The following is a 23,532-nucleotide window of genomic DNA, read 5'->3' as shown; positions in this document are numbered from 1 at the left end:
CTCACTTTGTAGACCAGGCTGGCCTCGAACTCAGAAATCCGCCTGCCTCTGCCTCCCGAGTGCTGGGATTAAAGGCGTGCGCCACCACGCCCGGCGCAGACAGGCTTTTAAAGTGGTTAACATAACCTGAAAAACAGGGAGCCACGTATTTGGCTAATTGAACAGTGATAAAACTCACTAGAGATATTTTTCTGTAATTCAGATGGAACGGAACCAATTCAGAGAATATATCCAACCCGAGAGCAAAAGGACGGAACTGGAACAGAGACCCCCAGTGCTGCTTTCTTGGCGGTCCAGAGGACACACCGATGTCTCATACAATGCCATCCAACATCCCTGCATCTCTTCTAAGTACTGCTGTCCCCAAGCCCAGTCCTTCCACTAGTGTCCAGGAAACTCAACACCCTGCCCTGACTTCCTGAGCTTGCTCCACCCTCTCCTTGAGAACACCAGGAGAACACTCTCTTTCAGACCTGCTCAAGTCCTCCCTGCCATCTTTTAGTTCCCTCGAATGTACTGGCTTGGCCTTCTCAGCTTCTGCTCTGCCCCATTTTACTACATGATAATGTCTAGGAGGACAAGAACCACAAACAAGGGACCCTCCTTTTGCTGACAGTGAGGAGAGGCCATGGCAAATGTTTGCGTTTCTTTGTTGCAATGTCTGTTTACACAGCGCTGCAGAGCCCTGGTCCTAGAAAGATCACAGAACCCATTGTCCATGAGGCTGGGCAAGTGGTATCCAAAAGGCTCTGCAATTGATCTTAGACAAAAGGTTAAGGCCCGACTAGGTACTTGTGCCCTATCACTCAGCCACCCACCCTGCTCTCTGAACCCCTCCATCCCCCAGACCACACTGGCCACAGATGCTCAGAGAAGCCAGGAGGCTCTCCCGTGAGCAGGTCGGCCACATTTAACTTAGAGAGACAAGCCAGGGAGTTAATGTGGGTCAGGCAGGTCTGGCCTTAAGTGGTACCCAAAGTTTTACCTAACTGCAGGCATCTAACCCCAAGGCAGTACACTTCTACTACTATACAGGGGTCAGGAAGAGGGTTGAAGGTCTGCTCAGCCCACATCTCCTGCTTTAAGAGAGAGATGTTGAAGCCCAGGGATAATCAGAATCCTTCATGATATCTCACAGCCTCTGACAGGAGCTCCAGGAAGCCAGGTCTCCTCAGGTCTAGTGTCTTTTCTGTAAACTCAGGAATGGAGGAGGGCAGATGGGCTGTGTTGTGGAAATGAATGAAATTGAAAATTGAATTGAATGAATTGAAAATGCAAATTCTGGGTCCTCTATGGTTATTTGCATTTTAAATGAAACACAAACATCAAAACATCATTTTGACTCAGGCAAAGCCACAGAGACAAGGTTCTGGGGCAAGATGGGGGGGGGGGGGGCAGTGTAGAACATCAATGGAGTCTACACTGACATGATTAAATAGTAACTTTTACGGGTATTTTACAACAGTTAAAAAACAAAACAACTTTCTTGAGCTGCCCATAGTGGTGCACACTTGAGAGACTGAAGCAGGAGAATCTCCAGTTTGAGGTCAGTTTAGGCACACAGTAAGTCAGTCCTTAGGTGTTCTAGGCTGTCAGGTAAGATCCTAGTTCAAAACCAACCAGCCAATCAACAAACCAACCAACCCTTCCTGACTAAAACACGATCCCCCAAGCCCCAAGTAAGAGGAGGAAAACTCAGTTTGGTTTGCCTTGTCCTTTCTCCTTCCCGCCCTCACCAGACCTATCCTGGAGCTCCAGGTCTAAGGCAGGAACCCCACCGATACACATGACACACAATAAACCAAATGTGCAAGAAACACAAAGCAAAAAGCCTCAAAGTTTCCAAGAGAGGGGAGGGAGCACAGAGCAAACTCCTGGTTGGTGGCAATAGTTTGTAAGCTGGGTGCCCCTGGATGCAAAGCCATTGTCACAGTTCCAGGGGGCTGGAGTAGGGGGGTCTGGGGTGGTGGGAGTGGGGTGGGGGTGGGAGTGGGGGTGGGGTTCTGAAGCTCACCTACATTTCCCAATCACACCCCTCCCCGCTTTCTTTTCCTACCTCTGTTCTCTGCTTGGGGGAGAGCATTCCTCCAACCTTTTGCTGTCCCCCATTTCTGCCCAGCCTTGATATTCTTAGTCCTTTTAGAAGAACACTGGCCCAGAAAGCTTCGCAAGCATTCACCTGCTTTCTCTAAAGGTTTTACCACCAGGCAATTTTCCCACCTGTTTAGTCTTCTTTAAGTGGTAAAATTCTTTTTTTTTTTTTTTTCTTTTTGCTTTTAGATGCAGAGATGGAGTTTCTTTTTCATTGCCCTGACTACACTTCCCACCATGCCTGTAATTGTATTCTGTCCTCTGAAGTATCTGGTGAGATGCTGGCAGTGCTGGGGTGCGGGGTAGAAACCTCTGTCCACCTTCCATGCCCCATTTCTCTTGTAGGTGTTAGGTATGTGGTAGGAGGTGTGGTTTAAACATGGAGCGACGCAGAGAGCCAGATAGAAAAGCCAGCACAAGCTGCCAGGGCTTGTCCTCCATGGAGTATTCCTGCCATCAATCAGCTGTGCCTTTCTCCTTCCCACTCCTTCTTCCTCCAAAGCTCTGCTGTTGCACCTGTGGCTGGTGCCTCTCAGGTTATCCAGAGCTCTCAAGGAAGGGGTCAGGTCTAACTTCTCTTGGCTTCTTCACATAGTGTGGACCACACTGGCACACTCACCTGTCTGTGCCCCATCCTCCCGTGGACCACACTGGCACACTGAGTTGTCTGTGCTCCACCCTCCCACAGGACACAGCCTGATCTCATGGCAGCTTTCTGTTGCTAGTTGCTGGTCACAACCTGAGAGTCTCCCCTCTCTGAGCCTGCTTTTCTGGCTGTGTGATGGAGCTAGTGGACTCAGTAAACTCTAGTTCCCTTTAGAGTTTGTGGTCATAAAACTGTCCTTGGTGTCACTCAGGTGGCCATTCCCATCTGGGGTCAATTGAGGAGGTCTGGGTGGGTGAGTGGCCCTCAGAGGCTGACCACTCCTTGTCTCTTAGCTGGCTCGACTGCACCACCACTCATAGCTCTTCCATTCATGCTCCAGGATGTGAAATCCTCCAGGGACCCTAGAAGCCTGCCAGGAACCAGAACCAGTGACCTGGTTGCTAATGACAGCCCCCGGCTGAGCACGGGGAAGCTTTTACAACAGTCCACAGGAAGCACCTCCTTGGAACTCACTCTCTGCAACTCCATCTGGGGAGAGGCCTGACCTCTGTAGTTACATTAGCCATTAGCTCTGGCGACCTGGACCTGGGCAATGCTGGGTGGGTAAAGTTGGGTAACCAACTCCCCTAAAGAGACTGTGGTTAGCTCTGCCAAGTTCTGGGAACTTGACCCCAGTGGGCATTTCTCCCTGAAAGTGAGAGATCTACAAATTTGGGAAGTGGGTGAGACTCAGAAATGAGAAGGAACTTTCTGGGGCCTTTGCAGGGACAGGGATTCTTATCTCAGTTCCAGTAGGTACCCATGCCTGAGCCTATAGCACTAATTCGGGCAATTCGGGGCTGAACCCTTTGTCTGCCTAGGGGTGATGTTTCAACAGGAGCAAACAGGCAACCCCGAAGATCCTCTTGAAGGGACAGAGCAGTCATGCCTCTGGCTAGAGGGTAAAAAACATGGGGTTCTGGAAGGATTCTAGGCATCACCTTTCTGCCTTCCTGTCTGTTCCATCCCAGCTGAAGGGCCATCCCACTTAGGGCCTCTGTCAAATAAGCATTCACACAGTTTCTTCCTCACTCGGAAAGCCATGGCTCAAGAACACCATCTTTTTCTTAAATGTATGCATTCCTTCACAACTTCATATATATATATACTTTGTTCATACTCCCCCTTGGGACTCCTTCCCCCTCCTATCGAATCACTCCTTCCAATAACCCCTCACCTATTTTCGTGATTTTTCTTTCTTATTTATTTCTCTTATAAGTATTTTTAGATTTGAGGTTTATTTTATATGTATGGATGTTAGTTGCATATGTGTGTGCAACATGCTGTACCTGCAAAGGTCAAGTCAGGATGTCGGATTCCTAACACTGGAGGTACTGATGGTTGTGAGTCATCATATGGGTGCTGGGAACTGAACTTAGGTTCTACAGGAACAGCAAGCACTCTTAACCCCTGAGCCATCTTTCCAGCCCTGCCCTTATTTCTTTACCACCCCGCCCAGTGGCCCACTGGATTTACTTAGGGTTCTTGCATGTGTGTAGATGGGGTGTTACTTAAACAACTCACCAGTGGCTACACCATTGAAGGAAAGTGACTCCCCCATCAGACTGCCTCTGTCTCCTTAGGGAAGAATGGGGCTTTATGAGATGTTCTCCCACCAATGATGTAATGTTGTTGTAAAGAATATAATAACTATTATGTTGTATTATGACCCAGCCCCCCCCAATAGTGCTATGGATTTATTTAATCAGCTTTAGCAAGAATACTGGACAGTTCCCCCTAAACTCTTTCTCTATGCTAGATTGGCCATTTCCCAGTTGTGCTTCAAGATGCTCACTGTTCGAGTCTCACTTGGGTTTTCTCTGCTCCATCAGTCTGTCCTTGGGGAGAACTTCTCCAGCCACACGCTCCTGGTCCATCCTGTCTAATGGAGAACTCCTATTCTCTCTGTCTTCTTTCTTCTCTTCCTCACTCCCCTCTCTACCTGCAGACACCCTCCCCTCTATTTCCCCCAGTAATTGGCTGCTGTAGGCACTTTTATTTAATCAATAGCTTTAAATTGGGGAGCAAGGTTTACACAACTAAGGAGTGGGAAAAAAAAAAAAAAAAAAAGAAGGACATGAGTGTTCCTAGGTATGGTGGAGAAGATTTATTGCAGATAAAATGGAGAGCATACATAGCCAGAGGTGGGGACATCTGGGGAGTCCAGAGTGAACAGGACCCCGAATCATGTGAGGTGACAGGTGACAGGAGAGGGGAGAGCCAGGAGACCAGAAGACCAGGAGACCAGGAGACCAAGAGGCCAGGAGGGTAGAGGGTGGAAAAACACCAGGTAAACAAATGGCTAGATTATATAAGGGTAGCCCAGTCCCTGGAGAAGTTTAGGATAGGGGGCGGGGCATGCCAGCCATACCCTGTAATAGGTAAGGACTGAGGGATGCTGGGAGAACCTGGCATCCAGGTCCATGTTGGCATGTTAAATAGGTAGCTCAGCCATTTGCCTTGGGGTTGAGACATAACAGTTTCCCTACTTCCTCTGGGAGGACTAGCTGGAAGGGATGGAGGACCTTGACATGTCAGTCAGTACAATGGGAATAATGGTATGCAAGCCTGACAGCACCCATCCATCACAGCTCAGGGAAGACTGTCACCAACGTCAAAATCTGAGATTCAGAACCCGGGAAAGAAAGCAAGTAAGAGAGTCAGGGAAACAAAATAAAGAGGAAGAATCAAGAATAAGGAAATGTAGGTGCTTAAAAGTTTATAATTCTTGGTTGAGGCAGGAAGAGTTTTAAAAAATGTTTCAGAGTCAGGAAGCGTATTTACCTAGTGTTCATGAAACTTTAGGTTCAATCCTTGGCACCCCAGGGACAGAGCTAGGAGACTCCAGTCACAGGCCCTAAACTTCCCACTTAAAAGTAATGGCTCTGCTGTCTTCCTGCCACAGCCTTCCCTACGCTATCCCAACAACAGACTCGAGCTTTTGCTCCCAGCTGTGACTGAATTCTCCCACCTTCTGGACCCTGGAAGTCCCCCAGAAGTCCTGCTCCAGGCTCCCTTGGTTGCTTCTGTATCTGGGTTTCTCTGCCTTCCTGCCTGTCTCCTTCACTTCGGGCTCCCTCTCCCTCCTCTCCTTTTTCTAAGCTGCCTGTCTTTCTTTCTGTCCCACTTTGCCTAGTGTTCCTCCATTCCCCTCTGCCGCTTTGTTATATCTCTACCTGTCCTCTGTCACCGTTCTGAGGATCTGTGTCCTGAACACCGTGCCCATGGTCTGTTTGTCAGCCTCTCTCACCTCATTTCCGGACTTTTTTTTCTCCCTAACAGACTCTGACAGGCTGCAGAAATGTGAGTGCCTGTGCTGCAGGGTCACCCACACCCACTCCTCTAGTGAGCACTAACACCACTCGACACCGGTTGTCTAGATTGTCAATGTGCTGCCGACAGAGGCCAGGTGCCAGGCACAGAGCTCCCTGAGCTGGACCACAAAGAGAGCCCAGTATACCACAGGGCAGTGCCCTAGGAGCCAGAGTCATGGCTCTTCAGGCTTACGGCTCCAACCTTCCAAGCCTTGTTTCTGGGAAGCCAGATTGAATTAGCTGCTGAACCCATCTGGGCAGCTCTTGGCCTAATACCTTTTGGCAGCTCATACCTCAATGCCAACCCCAGCCCCCTGGCCTCAGGGCCAGAAATCCAATTTTCCAGAGCTTAATTGAGCCCTGGACTCCCTAGGGCATTGGCCCTTAGGCCCTCCTGTTCAGCCAGCAGCAGATTTCCTGGTGATTAGCAGAGGAGGGAGAAAACGGCAGGAGCCAAGTTAATTTCAATTACCCTCATTTTCTCCCTGGAGCAGCCCGGCTAAGTGCATCTTTGTGTCAGCTGCTTTAGACGCTGATAAGTATTAAGTATTTGGAGCCCTGGGTGCCCCAGACACCTTCATTTATCTGCTGGTTCCGGGAGAGTGCACTGTGCCTCCCCGCCACCTGTTGGCTCTCTGTTTATCCTTATTTTACAAACCCCATGGAAGCAGGCTAGGATGTGATCCGGTGCCTGGTGGGGGTGGGGTGGGGGTGGGTTACAGAGGAGGGGGGAGCATGCCATAGTCATTCCTTCAGACAATTGTGGATTGAAAAAAAAAAAAGATACAAAAACTCAACAAGTGGTTTGTACTTCTTCAAGGTTAGTTACAATGTGGACTTAGAAAGCTTGTCGGTAAAATGTATGCACTCTGTTGCCTTAGATTCTCTGGGTCTGGAAAGAAATTAGAAAAATGGGACTGGAAAAGAAAATGACTTTTTCATTCATTCACTCATTCGTTCATTCATTTATTCTCTCTCTCTTTCTTTCCCTCTTTCTTTTACAGTCTGACCAAGTTGGAGAAAGACTCCAGACTCTCTTCACCTTTCTACGCCAGTGCTCCAGCTTTACAGAAGGATGAAATAAGACCAGAGACATAGCTCAGTGGGTAGAGGCATTTGCTAAGAAGTCTGATGACCTGAGTTTAGTCTCCACATGGTGGAAGGAAAGAACATTCCTGCATGTTGTCCCTGTCCCTCCACACACTGCTCTCCACATGTGTACACATACATGTGCAGCAAGAAAATAAGTAAATAAACATAATTTTTAGAAAAGATGAAATATGCACATTTTAACTGTGGAAGACCAACCCCAACTTGAGAAGTCACAGAGAGCTTTCTTAAGAGCAGCTGAAGACAGAGAAAGAATTCTATAGTAAGATGGGACTCTAGGAGTGTTTCATTAATAGATGTCCTTCTACATTCAAGGAAACAATGAAGGTGGAGTATAAGGGTTCCTCCCCCCTAACAAATGCTTTGAACTAACCAGGAATAAAAGGAATGAAAGGGCACTCCACTCAGTGGCCAGCATGGGCCAAGGCTGGGAGGCTGCTAAGAAAGTATGGCTCACTGAGAAACTACAAAGAAGCACAGGCAGGGGCCAGTTCACCAAAGGCCTCTAATGTCATGCTAAGGATAGCAGAGCTGTCCCATCTGGCTCTAAAGGTCAGCTGAAGAGTTCTCGCAGGGAAGCACTGAGCTTAGACCTGTGTATCTGGAAGTCCACTGTGGCAGTGTGCGCAGGAAGGAATCTGGAGGTGGCAGGATCAAGGCAGCCCTGGGCAGGAAAGTGAAGCCGATGAGCAGCAACTGGGTGAATCAGAGATGCTGGTGGCAAAGGGAGCATGGTGAGTTCCTCAGTGAGGAGCAGGAGAGCAGGCTCAGAAACCTCACCTGGTGAGGTATGGGATGGCGATCCCATGCCTGCGGTTAGTGGACAAGTGGTGAGGCTTCGTGGCAAGCAGGATTCAAGCCAAATAGTAGACCAGTGAAAAGTGGGAAGGAGATAAAGATCTTAGGGGCAAACAAACCCTAGGGAGCAGAAGCCCAGAAACTGCACAGGAAGCCTGGAGGTGCTGGCCTATGGCCAGGTGGCTGCCAGGGAGTTTCTAGGGTCCAGGGCAGAGGTATCAAGCAGCTAGGTGTGAAGGTATACACCTGCAATCCCCGCCCTGGGGAGGCTGAAGGAGAATAGCAAGCTTGAGGCCAGCCTGGGCAGCTTCAGGAGACATTATCAAAAAGTAAAATAAAATAATAGAAACCAAAGCATGTCCCTATGGAAACAGGACATGTTTGCTGTTCCTTCTAGACACCAAGAGGACAGGTGACATCCTAGAAACCACCCTTTTCTGGTCTTAGGAGACACATTCTACTCTCCTGGAAAACTGACCTCCTTGCCTCCCTACACACAAGGGTGGGGGGTGCCACTAAGAGGCTCAAGGTAGAGAAAACTGGGTTACGGCTCATTAGCAGAAATAACAGCTATTCCTGTTCTCAAACTTGACTGGAGGACTGAAGCAACCTTGGAGAGCTGCAGGAGCCATGGCTGGATGTGAGGTTCCACATCTGGGAGCTCTGCAATGGAGACATATTGCTCCTCACTGGCCGTGTGCCTGATTATCTCGATAGGAACCATCTTTAGAAATGAGACCTCCGGTGCCAGCAGATAGAAGGTTCCAGGGCGTTGGCCCCACAGAACAGTAATAAAGTAGGAGCAGGATGAGTCTCTCCGATTCAAATCCTTCCGTCTCCGGATGCCCTTCCTAGAGTATCTTGTTGGTCTCTGCCAGCTTGGAAGATAAAAATTCATATCTTATGAGTCTAGTTGCATTTAAAAAAAATCACTGATACATTTACAAATAGTTCATATGCTTACTGGTCATTTGTACTTACGTTGTACCACACATCCACGCTGGGTGCCCTGTTCTAATGTCTTTTTCCTACTGATTCCTGCTGCCGTGAATCCTGAGTCTAATACTGTTGCATTCTCCCAATTTATTATGAGTCTATTGTACATTTCATGTAAAATATTTTCAGTCACATTTTCAAATCCTTTCTCCATAATGTCTGATTTTTTTTTTGTTAAACTGGAATTTGATAGTGGTTTTATAAATATAAAACTCTATCTAAATCCTTTTGTCTGATTGTTTTTAGTTCCTTGAGACAGGCTCCTTGCTATATAGCCCAGGCTGGTCCTAACACTAATCTTCCTCCTTCAGCTGGCTTACTTTAGTCTATTTATCTTTTTAGTATCATTTTTTTCATATATAGTTCTTTATCCTGTTTCAAAATTATGTTAATAGGTGTCTTGGAGAAAAATTAAATCCTGTCTTTTTTCACATTTATCCATTTTCTACCCATTTTTAAAATTTCATTTTCTTGCATTAAAAATTCATTTTCTTACATTGTGTGGTGGTGGGAGTGACATGTGCATGCCATGACACTAGCGAGTGGAGGTTCAGAGAATCTATAGTAGGACTCAGTTCTATCATTCCACCACGAGGATCCTTGGTATCAAGTTCAGGCTACAAGGAAAGTGACTTGACCTGCTGATCCATCTTGTCATACCCTATTCTCTGCCCCCCTCCCCCGTGTGTGTCTGTGTGTATGTGTATATGTGTGTGTGTGTGTGTATGTGTGTATGTGTGTGTGCTGTAGGCTATAGGCTATAAGCTGGTGGATGTTGTTTTCCTCCATTGTTCTCCATATTATATTTTGGGTCTCTGTGATGGTTTGTATATCCTTGGACCAGGGAGTGGCACCATCTGAAGGTGTGGCCTTGTTGGAATAGGTGTGACCTGGTTGGAATGGGTGTGTCACTGTGGGTGTGGGCATAAGATCCTCACCCTAGTTGCCTGGAAGTCAGTCTTCCACTAGCAGCCTTTGGATGAAGACATAGAACTCTCAGCTCCTCCTGTACCATGCCTGCCTGGATACTGCCATTCTCCCACCTTGAAGATAATGGACTGAACCTCTGAACCTCTGAACCTCTGAACCTCTGAACCTGTAAGCCAGCCCCAATTAAATATTGTTTTTTTTATAAGACTTGTCTTGGTCATAGTGTCTGTTCACAGCAGTAAAACCCTAACTAATACAGTCTCTGACTGTTCTGGTTTGCTTTCTGTTGCTGTGAAAAACACCATGAGCAAAAAAAAAAGCATCTTGGGAAAGAAAGGGTTTGTTGCACATTACAACCTGTCCTATCACAGAGGGAATTCCAGGCAGAAATCTAGAGGCAGGAGCCATAGGGAACTCTGCTTACGGGCTTCCTCTCTGGCACATGCTCAGCTACTCTTCTGTATCTCAGGCCCTCCTACCCAAGGCTGTGCCACCCATGTTGGGCCAGACCACAGGCCAATGTGATCAAGGCAACTCTACAACTGAGGTTCCTTCTTCCCAGATGATCTAGGTTCTGTCAAGTTGGCAGGGGCAAGCTGGTGAGGGGCAGGGGCATGTGGCAAGCAGCTGCTTCTTCTGCAGCCCCCCCCCCGAAAAAAACCCCAGAAAATTGGCGGCAGGGAGCAGGACTGAGGGAAAGAGAGAGAGAGAGAGAGCGAGCAAGAGAGAGCTTGTTCAACTGCCATCTGGGGTCTTTATTAGGTACCCAACCCTCAAGGGACAAGAGCACAGGGTCTCTGATGTTTCCTTTGCACTGTCGGTAGGGAGCAGTGTTGAGAAAGGTTACTGAAGACAACTGACTAGGGTATAGAGAGACAAAGAGGAGCTGTGCTCATAGAGAATAGCACAGCACAGGCCCAGTCCCTTCCTGTTATCTCCGACCCTCTTCCACTCTGAGCCTCTATTAGATAGGACCCAGGAGCTTGTTAGAATTTAGACACCTGGCTCTCGCCCTGGTGTCAGAATCTACCCTGTAATCATTCTTCAAGTGGTGCGTTGCTCCTCTGAAGGAGGAAGGGAGAGGCCAGAACACAAGGCACTTGGGCTAGGTGCATCCAACTGCTCAGCCAGAGACCAAGCCCTCCTCTAGCTCCCTTCTTCTGGAGGCCCTGGCCTCAGGGGCAGAATCTCTAGGGTTCTGAACAGCTGACCAATGAATGTTTCCATCAGACTCTGGATTCAGTTAGAGTCTGCTTGCTTTCTGCAGAAACAGCTCTGTGAAGTATCTGCGATAAGCCTGTGGTCAATGTGATGGTGCAGTCTGGCATGTGTCTCTTAATGAAGGCAGGGTTGGTTTAAACGTCAAATGATAAGAACTATGCCCAGCCCACTATGTAATCTTGCTGGGAAGGCAGAGGTGAGGGCCATCAAAGGCCTGGAGAAAGCCACACTCACTATGGTAGGAAGGACTCTTTTTAACTATTATAACACAAGGTTTTCCCGTGGTATTAGGATAGTATATCAGTTGAGAACCAGGAACCACTAACTAACCAATCCATTCAGTATATATTAACTGACCTCAGACAAGGAACCCTTGTTACTTTCTAGCTTCTTGAGATGGATGTAACAAAGTTCCACAAAGTAACCGAAAGAAAAAGAAAAGTACCCAAAGGCACATGCCTTTAACCCCAGCATCCAGGAGGCAGAGGCAAGCAGGTCTCTGTGAGTTCAAGGCCAGCCAGGGATGCACAGAGAGACCCATGGGAGACTGCCAGTGAGTGTCACATCCAGATTAATGATGTTAGTGGTCCAGGAAGGATCCTGTGACACTTTGTTTGGAGGATTTTAGTGGCCCAGGACAGGACTCACAAAGAAAGGCTTTTTAGACGCCTCCTCCAATCTTTTGACTTTCTAAAGAGCATTAATAGCTTCACTCAATCTTGACTTGCCCTGGCACACAAGAAGAAGCACTTAAGAACTGTTAGTTGGAAAGGAAATAAATTGAAACCTGTACTTAGTTGTCGCAACTGCTGTGATAAAGTAATGGAGTCACTGGCCAGGGGCCAAGACAGTTGGGTTTGTACCCCAAAACTGACACTTCCTAGTTAGCTGGTCTCTGATCCCCCAGTTTCCTCAACCATAAGAGAGAACTGGCATTCCATCTGTGTGGCTGTTTTGTTCTGGTTTATGTGACCTGTCCCCAACAGACTCACCAACTGAGTGTTTAGTCCCCAGGTGGCTGTACTACTGGGGACCACTACTACTGTGGAAAGTTGAGGAGGGGGGAGTCCAGTTGGAGGTTAGAGACCCCAGAAGGGAAGCCCTGGGGAATTGTGCCTGGTTCCCACTTGCTTGCTTTCTCTCTGTTTCCCAGCTGCCATAAGGCAAGTAGCCCCCTCCTCTACACACACCTCTATGGTGTTCTCTCTCAACAAGGCTCAGGCAGTGGCACCAAAGACTGTGGGTTACACCTGTGGAGCTGAGCCACCTCTGCCCTGAGCTGTGCTCCTGGATGTTTTGGTCACACCACACAGTAGTACTAAAATTGCTCTCTTCTGCCCTCCTATTCTCCCCTCTCCCTCCTCCTCCTGCCCTCCTCCTCCTGCTGTCCTCCTGCCATCCTCCTTTCCTCCCTCCCTCCCCCTCCCTCGCCTATTTTCCTTCTCTGTGACCTTCCTCTGAATGTTATTTATACTCCACAGCTTAGCTGAGGCACCGATCGATGTTCAGGTATAAAGAAAAGGTAGTTATTGAGGCTAGGCTGTGGTGGCACACACCTTTAATCCCAGCCAGGGAGGCAGAAACAGGTGGATCTCTGTGGTGGTGAGGCCAGTCAGGGGCTACCTAGTGAGATTTTTGTCTCAAAAAAGAGATAGCCATTGAAAGAAGCATAGTGTGGTTTATATACCACCGTCACCCCCAGAACCATTTAAGCCTTCCTAGTCACCCAGCGTTCCAGAGTAAAGCAACCTACTCGGCCTTAGAGTCTCTTCTGAAACTTTATCAAAACCACTCCAGCACTATGGGAACACATGGAACATTCAACCCTCCTTACAAGGGCTGACTTCCCTCAAAACTTAATGGGACGAGAAGTCACAATCTCCACTTACCCATGTGCACTTGCTGAATCCTTTCCCTTCTTCCACAAGGAACTGTGCATCTGGTGGTGGAGGTCTCACAACAATCAAAAGATGTGCTGAGTTTGAAAGTCTGTGGGAGGAACATGCAGAGAGCTTAGAAATGATGTCTAGTCTCCAGTATGCAGAAAATGTGTGTATGTGTGTGTGTGTAAATGTATGTGTATGCATATATGTGCATGCATGCATGTGCAAATGTGTATATATGTTTGTGTGTGTTCTCTATTCCTCCTCACCATTTAAAAATGTTTTATCACATTTTTTTTCCTGGGTGCCTGTGTGTATGTACGTAGGCACATATCAGGGACAGCTTTCAGGAATTGTTCTCTCCTTCCATTGTGTGGGCTCTGGAGCCAAAACTCGGATGGTCAGGAATGGCAGCAGACATCTTTATCTTGAGTCATCTCATTGACTCTCTACCTTACTTTTTGAGACAAAGTCTCTCACTGAACTTGAAGCTCCACCATCAGCCCCACTAGCTGGCCAGCAAGCACCAATGCCTTTCCTGTGGGGACACAGGGAGACGCTGAGCCCAGATTTCTATATTAGATGGGTACTAGGCAGCTGAACTCAGATTCACACACTTGTGTAACACATACATTACCCACTAAGCCATCTCCCCAGTTGCAATTATCCACTTGTACTCATGAGTGGTGTGTGTGTGTGTGTGTGGGGGGGGTGGTTTTCAAGACAAGGTTTCTCTGTGTAGCCCTGGCTGTCCTGGAACTCACTCTATAGACCAGGCTGGTCTCAAACTCAGAGATCCACCTGCCTCTACCTCCTGAGTGCTAAGATTAAAGGTGTGACTCACCACTACCAGACATAATTATCCTCTTTTTATAGATGGAAAAACCAAGGCTTGGAAACGCCAGGAAACCTACCTCCCATAGCCACCTAAGTGGCCACCCTGGGATTTGAATTTAAGTTGACCAAGCTAGAGTTCTTACATGTTACCCTGCAGCAGCTCCTGCCCTGTGCTGACACCCCTCTGAGTACCTGCCAAGGGCCAGTCTCTGCACATGGTTGACCCATGGCATCAGGCAGCCCTCTGGATGAGAAAAGGGAAAATAAGCTCCCAAAATGGCAGAGCCTGTCCACCTCACAGCCTTACCTGCCACCTAAGGACGTGAGGCCACATGGCAAAACGCCATTCCTACTACTATGTAGAGTGCATTCTCTAAGGCTGAGCATAGTGTTATGCTAGCAGCAGGCAATCAGCTGGCACCAACCCCAATAGTAGTAAACTGTGGAAATGCTCAGAGGGAGGCAGCCACAGGGATGGGAACCAACTGTTCTTTGTCTTGGGTCCTTCATGTTAGGAGAATGCATTCTTGAGGTCCTGAATATTTTCTGACCTGTGTCTTAGGGCCTCAGTCAGAGAGCTGCCTCCAGCCATGGTAATGGCTACCAATGCCATGATTCTGCAGTTCAGCATCTGTGTGATCTACATGCTAATAAACCTCTCTGTAAGCTGAACTAGGCAGGAGAAAGGAGGCTACACGTAGAGGAAATGATGGAGTGGGCAGAGGGAGGGTACCAGGGCCATGGAACTGAAAACAGCCAGAGGTGGGTATGAATCACCACTGTAGGCATGAAGGTGATTGAAGAGACCCAGGAGACTTGACATTTGGAGGTGGCTTTCGCTCCTCTTCCTGCTGTCTGTAAAATGGGACAGTAACTTCTTGTGAGGATACAGGAGACCTGGTGATGGAGTCTCTAGCACATGGCAGTGCCCTACAGATTCCTCTGCACTTGCCCTAGTAGGTGACTGATGGCAGACAGGGACCCGTTCACAGTCTGTATTACAAAGACACACTGTATGCTATATTATAGAAAGGAACATGCTATTTCTAGCTCAGCATGTGCACACTAGTAATGGTTTGTTGTTTTGAGTTATTCTCCTCTCAGTCTTGAGGTCCCTGGATGAGTTTAAGGTTGACTCCAGCAGAATCAAACCAGACTCAGTATTTCAAGAGCTGCGGGAGCCCAAAATCCACAGAAGGAGGAAAGGGGGATGGTAACAAGAGAGTCTCAGGCACCCAAGTCTCAAGGGCACACCTGAGCTCTGGGATGATTGATCACACCTGTCCTTACCCACTTCACCGTGTATAATGCGCTGTCTGGCAGTGGGCTGAAAGGCAGATCTCTGGATACTGATCTACTGCCTCCTCAGACTGCTAGTTCTCAGAATAAAGCATGGTTTTAATAGTTGGGTTTTTGTCCTGGCTTGTATAAGTGGCAGATAGCACTAACCAAATTCTGGTGACACTAAGAGATGAAAATTGAAGGCCCTGAAGCTGAGGAGATGGCGCATCTGTTAAAAGCACTTTCCAGCTGGCTGCTCTTCCAAAGGATCCAGGTTCGATTCCCAGTACCCACATGGCTGTTCACCACTAACTGTAACCCCAGTTCCAGGGGTATGACAACCTCTTCTGGCCTCTGCAGGCATTGCCCATGTAATGGTACATAGACATTCATGCAGCCAAAATACTAATACACATAAAATAAAATAATCTGGGGAGGCTGGAGAGATGGCTCAGTGGTTAAGAATACTGAATGCTCTTCTAGAGGATTCAGGTTGAATGACAGCACCCACATGGCAGCTCACAACCGTCTGTAATTCCAATATCTGACACCCTCACCCAGACAGGCGGACATGCAGGCAAAACACCAAACATAAAATAAAAAAATAAAAATAAATAAATAATAAAGGCCCTGCCCTGACTACAGTGCATCTCAGCTGAGCCACAGTCAGACTTAACTCTTTTTTAAAGGTAAATGATTTATACAATCTGAAGATAAACCTTAGTAGAAGCTTAACTCATTTAGTGAGTAATTTAGTAATTTAGTAGTTCAGGACCAGTAAGATGGTTTAGTGAGTAACGATGCTCAATGCCAAACCTGGTGACCTGAGGTCAAGCCCCAGAACCCACACGGTGGAAGGAGAGAACAGGCTTCTGGGGTTGTCCACTATGGTGTGTGTGTGTGTGTGTGTGTGTGTGTGTGTGTGTGTGTGTGTGTGTGCGTGCGCCCACACACATGCCTAAGAGCACATGTGCACAAATAAGTAACTACCACAAGTAATTCTACAGAGAAACATCTCCAAAACACTGCTGACTCCTGCTGCAACTGGACTGCACTTTCACAAATAGCCTCTCACAGGCTTTTTTTCATGGTGCTAAGCCTCAACTTCCCTGCATGACCCCTTTAGTCCTGGGCCTTTAACTGCCACTGAGGCTGCACCTTCACCAATGGCCTCTCCTGGCCTCTCACAGTGCCGAGCCTCAGCTGCGACCCTTTCATGTTTCAAAACCAGTACCACCTGGGTGGCTCTTATACATTACCAAGTCTGGCTGCCAACATGAGGTACAACTGTGGCTGCCTCTGGAACATAGCTTCTCTGTGCTTTCAGGAATCAGGAACACTTCCCAGATTTTACCTTAGTGATGCTCTTAATCACTCTCTTCTTAATCACTGCTAATTTCTTAGCTCCAGCTAACTACATCAATCATCCCAGTAAGCAAAGGTTTTGCTTTAGTAGTTCTGGTATCTTGTTAATCACAGCTGATTCTTCAGCCCCAGCCAACCAAAACCACAGAATCTTCACAATAAAAACAGCAATGGCCCTGATAAGAGTCTTTAATCTTCCCTCTGAAATTTCACAAGCCAGGCCTCCACCTTCTGCACTGTTCTCAACATTATCTTCCAAGCTCCTACAAAACATCCCATAGAGCTCTTAACGCCCAATGGCTATTCTAGTCCAAAGTTCCAAAGTCCTTCCACAGTTCTCCCCAAAACATGGTTGGGTTGTCACAGGAATGCCTCACTATGCTGATACCAATTTGTCTTAGTCAAGAGTTTCTATTCCTACACAAACATCATGACCAAAAAGCAAATTGGGGAGAAAAGGGTTTATTCAGCTTACACTTCCACATTGTTGTTCATTACCAAAGGAAGTCAGGACAGGAACTCAAGCAGGTCAGGAAGCAGGAGCTGATGCAGAGGCCATGGAGGGATGTTACTTACTGGCTTGCTTCCCCTGGCTTGCTCAGCTAGCTTTTTTTTTATAGAATCCAGGACCACCAGCCCAGGGATGGCACCTCCCACAATGGGCCCTCCCACCCTTGATCACTAATTGAGAAAATGCCTTACAGCTGGATCTCATGGAGGCATTTCCTCAAGGGAGGCTCCTTTCTCTGTGATAACTCCAGCTGTGTCAAGTTGACACACAAAACTAGCCAGTACAAGCTCTTATAAAGGAAACATTTAATTGGGGCTGACTTACAGTTCAGAGGTTTAGTCCACTATCGTCATAGTGGGAAGCATGGAGGTGTCCAGGCAGATGTGGTGCTGGAGAGATAGCTGAGAGTTCTACATCTGGATCTGCAGGCAGCAGGAAATGACTGTGACACACTGGCCAGGTTGAGTTTCTGAGACCTCAAAGCCCACCCACTAGTGACACTTCCTCCAACAAAGCCACACCCACTCCAGCAAGGCCACACCTCCTAATAGTGCCCCTCCCTATGGGCCTATGGGGGCCATTTTTTATTCAAACCACCATAGAGTCCCTCATTTGGAGAATGTTAAATATTTCACTGCTGTAATAAATACCCAAGAAAGACAACTTGAAGAAAGACTTACTCTGGTTTACACTTTTAGAGGCTTTGGGTCAAGGTTTGTTGAACTGTGGCTTTAGGTCTGAGCTTAGACAAAATATTGCAGTAGCAGGATCTTATGGGAGAAGCTGTTCACTTATGGTCGACAGAGAGGAGAAGAAGTTGGGGAGTGAGAATATATCCGGAAAACAAAGCTCCCCAAAGGCAACTGTAAGCAGATGGAGGGAGCAGCAGAGATAGGGCAGAGAGTGAGACCAAGCTGGAACCCACTGGTATGTGACATCTACCATATCTACCATGCCTAAAGCTATGGCAGCCTTCAGACAGAGGAAGCCTTCTCACAAACCCCTCAATGTTCCTCTTTTAGTCAAATCTTTCTCTCTGAGGCTCCTCCAAGGGCATCAGCTCATCCAGGAAGGCAGCACAGGGCAGTTCAGAATGGAGGTGAAAAGCAGGCATTTTTAGGGACAGCTTCTGTTCACTCCCTGTGGTTGTAGTTTAAACATAGAACTCAGGTCGTGAGCCATAGACTGTAGTGCCCCAGACCCCAGGGAAATAGAGTTGGATGGCTTCTTGGAGACCACAAGACCCACCATTTTATTGCATGGATTAACATACCAGGCCCTTGCCTCTTGCTGGGAACTATGGCAGGCCCTTGCCTCTTGCACTATGGCAGACCCTAGACTACCTAGCTGCCAGTCTATGTCCTCGGCCAGCACCCCTGCAGCCAGGGCCTCAGCTGACAAGCTGCACTCCTCCCACACTCAGGCAACTGCAAAAGAAAAAAAGCAGAGCCCTAGGCCAGGACACCAACCTTTCTGTTTGGTCATGGAAAACTGCACCGCCTACAGCTGGGGTCAGGCCAGGCCAGCCAGACACCAGGCACAAGGCAAAGAGGGAGAGAGCCAGTTCATCTCCTGGGCACCATTACACAAGGAACTTTTTCAGAAAACGGTTTTAACTCTCACAAAATATTTCAGATACATATAAATCTGTAGAAATCACACATGAGTCCCGCCATCCAGTCTATCAGCCTTTATATGTTTGCCTCAGGCCTTGTTTTATGGAGCAAAGCATTTCAAGTAGAAATAGAACCTCTCCCTAAGCTTGCCCCACTTCCTGGTGAATACACAGCAGTTGTTTCATCCTGCTACTTACATGGGTATCTTTAAGGATGTTATAACACTGTCTGAGATTGGTACATCTTTTAGGTTTTTTTTTTTTTTTCCTGGCTTTTAAAAAAAAAATGTGTTCACGGGTCCATGTTCTCATCCAGGGTTTGCCTGGGCACTTGTCTCCATCAAGTCCCTGAGATCTGTCAGATGGACAGCTTTTCTTGATGAGCCTGGCCAATCATACATTTGCACAGAATGAAGTCAGTATGGGGCAGGTTGGTCTGGGCAGTGACTGTGGTCTGGAAGAAGGCTGGATTGAATTGGCACAGTTTCAGGATGGCCAGGTTAGCCTCCAGATCATAGGCATTCTCCTTAGCTTGCCCCTCCACATACCGCTCCAGGGTAGCCAAGTTCTCAGGATTGAACAACTTACCCATGTTTGCTTTCATCTGCTCGAACATCATCACCACAGTTACTGTCACCATCTGCAGCCCCAGCTGATGTCGAACACCAGGCCTGGCACTTGGTACTCGCAGACTAGAAGAAAAAAGACACCCTGCCATGCTTGGCTTTTTACATGAGAATCTAACTTGGTCCTCCTGCTTGTGTGGCAAGGACTTTTCCAACTGAGCTGTCTCTGTCCTGTGTTTTAGAAAGACTGACTTGTGTTTTACCTGTGACTCGAAATTAAGGGTCAGCAAACCCTTGTGTGGAAAGCCAGCATGTAAATACCTGAGGTTTGGCAGACCATGATGGCCTCTGTTATATAGTCTTTGTTGTTGCTGTTTTGTTTGTCCAACTAAAAAGGAGAGACAACATCCTTCACAGCTCTGGGATGCACAGAAACAGGCTGTTGAGCAGACTGGGTAGATGGGTGGAGCTCCTCCTCAAGGAAGTTATATCCACCTCTCTCCACTGTGTGGATATTCCAGGGCCTGATAATGGCCACTGATGTCACTTCCAGTTGGTCACCGATATGCAGACATGACATGACAATGAGTAGAATGGGTGAACACTGGGCATGAGCATCTTCAACTCCAGTGTCACGTTTTCTACAAACCGGAAGCAGCTCCTGAACCTGGCAGCTCTGAAAACTCATCAGCACATTCGGCAATGTGGCTTTCCAAACAGAAAGAAACTTCATTTCCCTGCCTTTGCTTCTAGTTCCCTCCTTCCTGTCAAGGACCACTCACAGACAGCTGTCAGTGCTTCATTACGTGAATCTGCATGCTGCCTTCACGTTCCGTGTCTTGGCTTCTTGGCTGTTTGACTGATTAGAATATTGAATATTAGAATATTCTATACCAATCTCTGGAACACTCTGGACACACACCCCTTTGCTGGGTGTATTTATTACCAACTTCTTTTCCTATTCTGTGGTTTCTCTCTAAGCTTTGTGGGATTTTTGATTGAGCAGAAGTTTAAATAGTGAATGATGCCAAGGTTTAAAACAAGAGGAATCTAACATCATTTTTCTTTTGAATGTGTCTTTTTGGTATTTTGTTGAAGACATTTCTTTCCGAGGCTAGGGACTAGCTTGGTTGGTAGAGTGCTTACCTAACTTGGCTGTAGCCCCGGTGTCTTAGGGTTTTATTGCTGTAAAGAGACACTATAACCAAGGCATCCCTTATAAAGGAAAATATTTCATTGGAGCTAGTTTACAGTTTTATAGGTTTAGTCCATTGTCATCATGGTGTCATCCAGGCAGACATGGCACTAGAGAAGGGGCTGAGACTTCTGCATCTTGATCCACAGCAGCAGAAGAGAACAGTGTGCCACACTGGGTGGAGCTTCTTGAGTATAGGAGACCTTAAAGCCCGCCTCCATGGTGACATACTTCCTCCAGCAAGGCCACACCCTGTCCAACAAGGCCACACCTATTCCAACAAGGATACACCTCCTAATAGCGCCACTCTCTTGCCAAACATTTATATACATGAGTCTATGGGGCCATATCTATTCAAACCACCACACCTGAGTACTTTCATTAGCATGGCACAAAGTGGGCATAGTGGAGCCACCTGTAATCCAGCTCTTGCGATGTAGAGGCAAGAGGATCAGAAATTCCTCATTCTTAATTACATATGTGTTCCAGGTCAGCCTCAGAGACATGAGGCCCTTTCTATAAGTTGATAGATAGATAGATAGATAGATAGATAGATAGATAGATAGATAGATAGATCAGTGAGTAAATAAATAAATAAATGTTGCTTACTATTTTGTAAGGACAAAGTTCATATGTTAAGTCCCCAGCCCCAAAGTGCCAGTATAAGGAAAACCTCTGTTGGTGGCTGGGTTAGAGAGTGGAGCCCTTGTGGTGGGGTTAGAGCCCTCATGAGAAGGAATGGAGAAGAGTCTGCTTGTTCTTTATCCTGCTTTCCATCTCGTGATGATTCAAGTAATCCTCCTGAGCCAGGAGGGGCCCCTCACCAAGAGGCAACCAGGCTGGCCCCCTAACCTTAGCAAAGGGCTAGCCTGGAATACGCAATGTCCTTGCCTAACCTGGTGTCTGTGTAATTTTGTTTGTGCCCCAGCCCACTTTTATTTTTCATGGATTTTATAATTAGTCTGCCATGTGCCACGAAAAGTCTTATGGTGATTCATGCAGAAATTCAATTGACTTTGTAGATTAATTTGGTGAGAAGTGATCAATTGTAATATGGAATCTTTCTATTCAGAATGTATATGGTATAAATTTCCATTGGTCAGTCTCTAAATAAATTTAATATTTATCTTAATTCTTTAATGTTACTGTAACAAAATGCCCAAGGCTAGATAATTTATAAACAAGAATTGATTTTCCTAAAACTTGGGAGATTCAAAATTCTCCAGATCTACAAGATCAAGGTCTCACCTGGTGTCAGGTGAGGGGTAGTCTCTGTTTCAAAGATTATATCCGGAATGTGGCGTCTGGAGGGAACACGTGGTGGAATGGACAGAATCATTCCACCTTTATAAAGTGCTCATCCCATCTTCACTCATGACCTCATCCTCTCCAAAAGACTCACATCTTAATTTCCACACTGGTGATTAAGCTTTAGTTTGTGAATTTGGGGAGCATGTTCAGACCATAGCAATATTGTTCATAAAAGGAGTAGCCTATTTTTTCTAAATGTATTCTCAGGTTTTGTTATTATAAATAGGATCTGTTTATTTTCTGGCACATTTTCTAGTCTTCTTGTTTTGCTTTGGAGTCAGAGCCTCATGTACCCCAAGCTGCCTTCAAACTTACCATGTACACAAGGATGACCTTTGACTTCTGAACCCCCTGCCTTCCTCTCCCCAGTGCTAGCATTACAGATGTGTACCATCAAGCCAAGTTTATGCATCGCTGGGGATCTAGCCCAGCACCTTGTGCATGTTAGCAAGGGCTCTACCAGCAGAACTGTGCTCTCAGCCCTCGACTGTGTGTTTGAAGGTTACTAGAAGTGTACAGGAATACTAATCTCTTTTTTTGTTGTTTTTTGTTTTTTTGAGACAGGGTTTCTCTATATAGCCCTGGCTGTCCTGGAACTCACTTTTTAGACCAGGCTGGCCTCGAACTCAGAAATCCGCCTGCCTCTGCCTCCCGAGTGCTGGGATTAAAGGCGTGTGCCACCATGCCCGGCTCTAATCTCTTTTTAAAGATTTACTTTATTATTTATTTGTTTCTGGATGTGTGGATATACACATATGTGTGATCTGGGACTTGGTTGTTGCATCCCCTGGATCTGGAGTTACAGGCAGTGGTGAGCTGCCTGGTGTGGGTGCTGAGAGTTGAACTTTGCAAAAGCAGCAAGTGCTCTTAACTACTAAGCTATCTCTCTAGCCCCTGTGGGATACAAATTGTTTTTAATTTGATCTTCAATATAGCAACCTTGCTAACTCTCTCACTAGTCCTACTAATTCATCTATTTGATAACTTCTCTCTTGGATCTTCTACAGTGCAATCCTATTGTCTGCAAACACGGGTAGTTTTTCCTCTTCGATTCTTAAAATTTATTACCTTTATCTGCTTCTATTATAGGTTGAATCATATAAATTGCTGATTTGGGGAAGCTTGTGACCTAAAAAAAAAAATGGCAATTTCATTTAGTTTTATCTCTACATATTTCCTACACAAGGCCTAAATAAATCCAGTGATGGATGGAAGTAGCCTGTCTGAGGCTGACTGGGATGGAGATTGCTCACACAGTTTTTCCTTTTACCATGCTGCAGGTTTATTGGGTTAAGGGAGCGGTGTGCTAAGGGTTGTATCAGATGCATATTTAATTTGTTAAGGTTGCATATTACATTAATGAGTTACCTGACTGGATCGGTCCTTGTGTTCTTGGGCGAGAGCCCACATTTCGATGATACACCATTTTCCCTGTGTGCACTGCTGTGCTTCACTTGGTTTTATTTTATTTAGAGGTTTAGAATCCGTGTCATTTATTAAGTTTTATTATGTGTTCCGGCCCTATTAGGTAGCATTAAGGTACTTTCCATGACTTACTTCCTCTCTTCCTTAGGAGGCCTCCTGGGGAGACTAGTTCCTCTTTTTAAATATGAAGGAAGGAAGGGCAAAGAGAAGGAAATCACTTGTTCAAGATAACAGGAGATCAGTTATCAGACTCAGGAGGTCACACAGTCCCCTGGGTTAGAGACCCATCAGGCAGACTGGTCTATGGCGCACTTTTCTAATATGTCCTTGTTCCAGCTCAATGCCAAGGTTATGCTACCCCCTCAAACTGTTGTTCTCAACTTGTTAGTCCCGGTTCCTTTGGGGACCGAATGCCCCTTTCACAGGGCTCACCTAAG

At 46.8% G+C, this 23,532-nt stretch overlaps 1 protein-coding gene and 1 long non-coding RNA gene across 2 annotated transcripts in view; one reads left to right on the top strand and one right to left on the bottom strand.

The window, feature by feature from the left end:
• Ube2q2 (ubiquitin conjugating enzyme E2 Q2) overlaps positions 1-13,089 on the bottom strand; it is a 136,621-nt gene extending 123,532 nt beyond the window's left edge. The window contains exon 1 of the mRNA XM_029481085.1: positions 12,996-13,089. The gene's annotated coding sequence lies outside the window, so the exon portion shown is untranslated. The remainder of the gene's footprint in view (positions 1-12,995) is intronic.
• On the top strand, positions 6,632-9,174 carry LOC110301092. Its single transcript, XR_002378678.1, has 3 exons — positions 6,632-6,871; positions 7,056-7,298; positions 8,357-9,174. It is a non-coding gene; the product is annotated as an uncharacterized LOC110301092 (long non-coding RNA).
• Positions 13,090-23,532: the final 10,443 nt, after the last annotated feature.

Source organism: Mus caroli, chromosome 9 (genome assembly GCF_900094665.2).
Source record: "Mus caroli chromosome 9, CAROLI_EIJ_v1.1, whole genome shotgun sequence".
NCBI lineage: Eukaryota > Metazoa > Chordata > Mammalia > Rodentia > Muridae > Mus > Mus caroli.
The sequence above is the reverse complement of the archived record's forward strand: the minus strand, read 5'-3'. Positions and strand labels throughout refer to the sequence as shown.